This window comes from Schistocerca cancellata, chromosome 2 (genome assembly GCF_023864275.1).
Source record: "Schistocerca cancellata isolate TAMUIC-IGC-003103 chromosome 2, iqSchCanc2.1, whole genome shotgun sequence".
Taxonomy (NCBI): Eukaryota; Metazoa; Arthropoda; class Insecta; order Orthoptera; family Acrididae; genus Schistocerca; species Schistocerca cancellata.
In genome coordinates this window covers 1007770975-1007776500 of record NC_064627.1, presented here as the reverse complement: position 1 = coordinate 1007776500, position 5526 = coordinate 1007770975, and the positions used below count along the sequence as shown (strand labels likewise).

Sequence of the window (5526 nt, the reverse complement as noted above, 5' to 3'; positions counted from 1 at the left end):
AAACAGAGGACAATATTTGACACGAAGTGTTCGCAATGGGGCCGCCTTTTAATGCCGACTTTTAACGATCAGTACGTTGGGAACAGTGGCCAACTTATCGTGCCCTTACTGAAGCTGGTCTGATGGGGACTCATAACATACTAATTTATGTAGAGTCCCAATTAATAACAGTATCGGTATACATACGTTCCGAGGTGCCACCCCACACTGTCGGTATTAGTTCTTGAGCAAAAACGTTTGTCGACCACTGCTACGAGGCTACCGTTTTTACAGTATGAGACACGTAGCCCTAAAAAAATCAAGCTATGTACTCTGACCACGTCAATAAATTATACATCATGTCGTCACATATGACAGAATGACATATAATTTGTTGTCGTACAGTATACAACTTCAACGTTCGGAGTTTTTTTATTTATTTTTTATATATCACGACGTAGTTGATTGTAGATTAAATCCATCTGAAGACGGTAATTAACTGCCAAAACCGGTAACGTGAAACTTTAGTTATTAGGCGCTCTTGGCTCAATAAATAAGGACGCTCACTTCCGTTTGGCAATATATCAGTTCCAGTGTGCGATTTGCAGGGGGGATGGGGGGATTTCCCCCCCCCCCCCCCCTTCTGCATCAGACCATCCCCTCCTCTGGTTTTAGTTTATGCATCCCAACCTGGGATTTTTATTTCCCACGCAATGGGTAAAACTTTACATATAATTTAAATTTATGGAGCCGAACACTGAAAGTTTTTAATACAGTCTTACTATTAATACTATTAATATGTTTGCTTATTAATTTTGAAAAAGTATTATGTAGTAGTTAAGCATTTCAAAACATTTAGAACTAAATCATCATTCTCATGTTGTCATTGTTGCTTTTGTCTAAGGTGCGGCATCCGTTTACTTGCGAGTTTACGAGGGGAGTAGTGTGGCAGTCATACCGCAGCAGTCGTACCGCAGAGTTGGGTGAGCTGGGGGCTGAAAGTCCCACCCCGGGCCCTGACACAGGGTGGTGGTCAGCCCGGTACCTGTGCGAACATTTACCACCTTTTGGCAACGGTATGGCGCGGAATAACGCGCCTGGGACGAAAGCACACATTATTAAATAACGCACCATCGTCTGATTCTAGTTCCTGTTGTAGCATGCTTCAAGACGACGCACGCCACATTTCCGTAGCATGCCACAATGTTGCAAGACGGCGCCCCAGCGTAAACGAGGCTTTAGAGCCAGGTCTGTGTGGTATGGTGGATGTGATGTGTTGCGTACGAAACTAAAACCTGCAATCAGATCCATACGTCGTGGAAAACTGTGAAGAGGTGTCATCCTGCAGCAAGATAACGCTCGCCCACATTCTGCCAAACGGACAGCCGACGCAATAAAGGAGTTGAGATTCGAGGTGCTGGAACATCCACCATACAGTACAGACCTGGCTCCAAGTGATTCTCACATGTTTGGACCCTTAACGGAAGCACTACGGGGAAGAAGATTTGAAAGTGATGAAGACGTCATTGCTGTGGTGCAAAATTGGTTACAGATGCCACCGAAAAACGTATTTTCTGATGAAATAATAAAAAAAAACTCGTAAAACGTCGTGAAAACAGCATTGAAGTCCAGGGAGGTTACGTAGAAAAATAACGCATGTTTCAGTTTTCTATCATCAGAGTAAGTACAGCTTTTCACAAATGTGCCTTTACTTTTTGAATTCCCGTCGTATACCTGTATGTAGATGATTTTGTAAATAAGCTTTACCTATAATGTTCTTTTAAAGATGTAACAAGGGATGGCTTTTCTGACAGTGCATACGCGTGAATAGTGAGTTTCCGGATTAACATCTATTTATAAATAACTGTTTAACCATGGGTAACGCCACGGTCCAAGCTAGTATCATATGTAATTATACTAGCCCCCTAAGACATCCCCCCCCCCCCCACTGGTAAAAGCACAAATCGCACACTGATCAGTTCTTAAAAAATGATAAAGGCAACGGCCTTGCCGCATTGGATTCACCGGTTCCCGTCAGACCACCGAAGTTAAGCGCTGTCGGGCGTGGCCGGCACTTGGATGGGTGACCATCCGGGCCACCATGCGCTGTTGTGATTTTTCGGTGTTCACTCAGCCTCTTGATGCTAACTGAAGAGCTACTCGACCGAATAGTAGCGACTCCGGTCAAAGAAAACCATCATAACGTCTGGGAGAGCGGTGTGCTGACCACACGCCCTTCCTATCCGCATCCTCAACTGAGGATGACACGGCGGCCGGATGGTCCCAGTGGGCCATGTGGCCTGATGACGGAGTGCTGAAAAATGATAGTTACAGAACAAACATACAAGTTTCGTTGTACGTCCCTGAATTATGAGCATTCTGCTCCCTGTATTCTGCAAAATTACTAATGAGATTTTGCTTTGCCTACCACAGTGCTAAGTTAACTGCGTAATGTTTAAGTTATGCGCAACTGCAGCAATTTGCTGACGATTTTTGTGCGAAAATTTCATTCACTAATCTGTTCTGCAGGACGTATCATCTGTTAGACGCTATTAAAGCAGAAGTAGTAACGTTTCACTTGGTCAGTTTTCCAGTAAGCCGTTAATTTATTAGCTTGTCGAAAATTTACATCACTAGGAATACGAATTAACTTCCCAATGTTTATTTTGCGCAGGGCGAATTTAATACTAGCTCCACTAATCTCTACAGCTGTGTTAGCCAGTGAGCGGTTCCCCTACACACTGCGAACCAGACAGTTTGCGGTTCCCGTTTAATTTACCTGAACGAGGAAAGTCGGAATTAATAAGCCTTATTACATCCTACCTGGTACGTCAGCCTGCAGACGCAATCTCGCCGACTGCTATTTCGGTTTCACAAGTTAAATTTGTTCTCGGCTTCCTGGGTCCCCATAGAGTTGTGTGTATTCCTGGCAGCTTTATGACGCAAAGTGGCAACGGAGCTCGGGAGCGCTACGAAAAATTTCTTTTATTTAAGCTCTCCGTCCCCGCAGAGGTCCTTGACGACAACTGAATCTGTTTCAATTTACTCTTGCTTTTCTGTGACTTAGTTTGTCTCTGTTTGCTTCTGAATTTCCATTTCTGAGATTTGGTCTGTTGCGCTGACATACTACCAGCTCTGGAGAAAAAGGACTGCAAAGCATACACTTTGTAACGATATAGTATACCACGAGTACAGGTCCGTGATGTGAAATTTTCATTGCAATTCGTGTAAAAATGATAGTAACAGAAGATCTGATTTCAAGAACATACATATTTAGTTATTTTCACCCTCAGTATACTCCCCTCCGCTATCCCTACAACGCTCCATGTGAATTGTCCTTTGATGGAAGGAGAGCTGGAAGGTTTCTTCTGTGAGCTCCTTGACGACACGTACCATTTTTTCTTTTACTTCTTCAACGGACTGATTTGACCTTGGGGAGTATATGGACGTCACATGGTGCTATGTTAGGCGAATAAGGTCGTTCAACTCTGGGATGCTGTACTTCACTAGAAACCTTTGAACAGACATTTTACAGCCAGTGCGTTGTCTTGACACAGAACCAGTTACTTGTTCGTCCATAATTTGGATCGTTTTTCTTCTCATTTTCTCACGAAGCTGAGCAAGAACCTCTAGGTATTAATGACTCAAGATAATGTTGGCTAACAGTCTGACCTTCATGAACCCAATGAACATACACAATTCCATGAGTATAGGAAAATCAGTCATCAACGCTTTGTATACTGATTTGCTCATTCGAGTTTTCTAGGCTCTCGGTGACATTAGGCCCTTCCATTGCATGTATTGGCGGTTACTTTCTGGATCGTTAGTGAAGATTCGTCACTCTTTCCAAGAATTTAGGATAATTTACAATGGCATTCAAAGAGTCAGTACAAAAATTTTCAGACCATCTTTTCGTTCGATCGTGACAACTTCCGGCACCAGTATCCCACTTTTCTCTTCTTTATATGATTATGTAAAATTTGGCTTACGCATTCTTTGTCAGTTCCTACAATTTCAGCTATCTATCGAGTACCCAACCGACTGTCAGATCGAATCAGACTTTTTCGATATTTTCATACGTTTTCGATGTTGAAGAGCGCCCCGGCCGTGAGTCGTTCACAACGTCTCCTCGGGGATCTAACTGGCGTACGTGACAAAACAGTGTTCACTATAAACCTCTTTCACTAACAGTTAAGTTTCAGTAGCGCTTTTACGAATTTCATGTGAGGCATCAAGAAAATTCATTGCTCGATTATTACACTTACCATTTTTCCAGCAGAGTAAAATAACAGCTTTTACACAGACGAAGGCCATGACCACACCGATTTATCTACAGATGCCAGATGCTGCATTCGACTGAGAAGGCTTTATGCTTCACAATTGCGGTCGATCATCTTTGGCGCATGTGTACTTACTCTGTGACAGCATCAGCCCCGTTATAATACAGTCACACATTGTATATTTAATTAAATGCATCACTTCTGAAAGTTTACTCTGTGGTATAAGAACTATTAATGTTTATGCCCTGAAAACGTCATTTTTGTTTTATTTTTCAAATATGCAACGGCTATACTCGTATTTTTTGCATGATCTAACCTGGCTGCAAATAGAAATGTTATTGTGAGACTCTGCGACATGCGGTATTTACTCTTGAACGCTGAATCCCCTTATCTTTCTGTTAAAACGTGTGTTCATGATCCGTTTTCTACAGTATGTTTGAACAGGTGGTTTCCAGAGCACGCCATATATATTCCACGTTACCTGCATCATCGCGGCGAACCTTAGTTGAGTGCGTCGTTGCTTTCATGGTGTCGCTTTGTAGAGTGACGGCTAAAGTAAAGATGAAAAGCACAGTTCGTCATTTCGAGTTGGAGATATCGTTCAGTTTGAGTTTTCGGCACCAGGTGTTGATATTCGAAACTATTACCGACTACGCAAGCTTGATTAATCATGTTAGACATTTTGTCGAATCTTGACATCACTTCTTTACTAGTTTCATTACTTTACTTGGAATACCCACTCCTCTCTTGCACTCACTACATTCTGTCCCAAATGTTAATGTAATCAACACTTTGCACGCACTCGCGCATCATTGGTTGTGTTCCCTTCGCTGCTACCAACTGACTAACAACGAATTAGCATCCCATTCCCAGGTTGCGTCAAGCTGCATCGCATGTTGTGATCATGTGGACAGCACGCGGGAGTCGACAGTAAGAAAAAATGCTCCTTTCACGTCATCGTCAGATAATTGCATATTCTTCTTGACAATTCATAGTCTTTGCAGTAGTTTTGTAATCAAACATTTACATCAAAGAAGCACTGAGACCAAGGATGACTTATATTTTCATTTATATTTAAGGGTAGCCGGAACAATGACAATGACAAAATTAACGTTTTTTGTTTTTTTTTCATTATAAAATTATTTGGGGTTTTCTGAATAAAATAAATCAAGTTTCATCCTTATAAGTGAACTATATGTGTATTTTTTATCGCTGCAAAGTTGACGCTCCGCTTAAACGGTTGTAGCGACTTGTGTGTCACCTCAGA

General features: G+C 42.1%; 1 pseudogene; it reads left to right on the top strand.

The window, feature by feature from the left end:
• The first annotated feature begins 1976 nt into the window (after window positions 1–1976).
• On the top strand, window positions 1977–2094 carry LOC126163699 (5S ribosomal RNA; annotated as a pseudogene).
• The last annotated feature ends 3432 nt before the right edge of the window (window positions 2095–5526 follow it).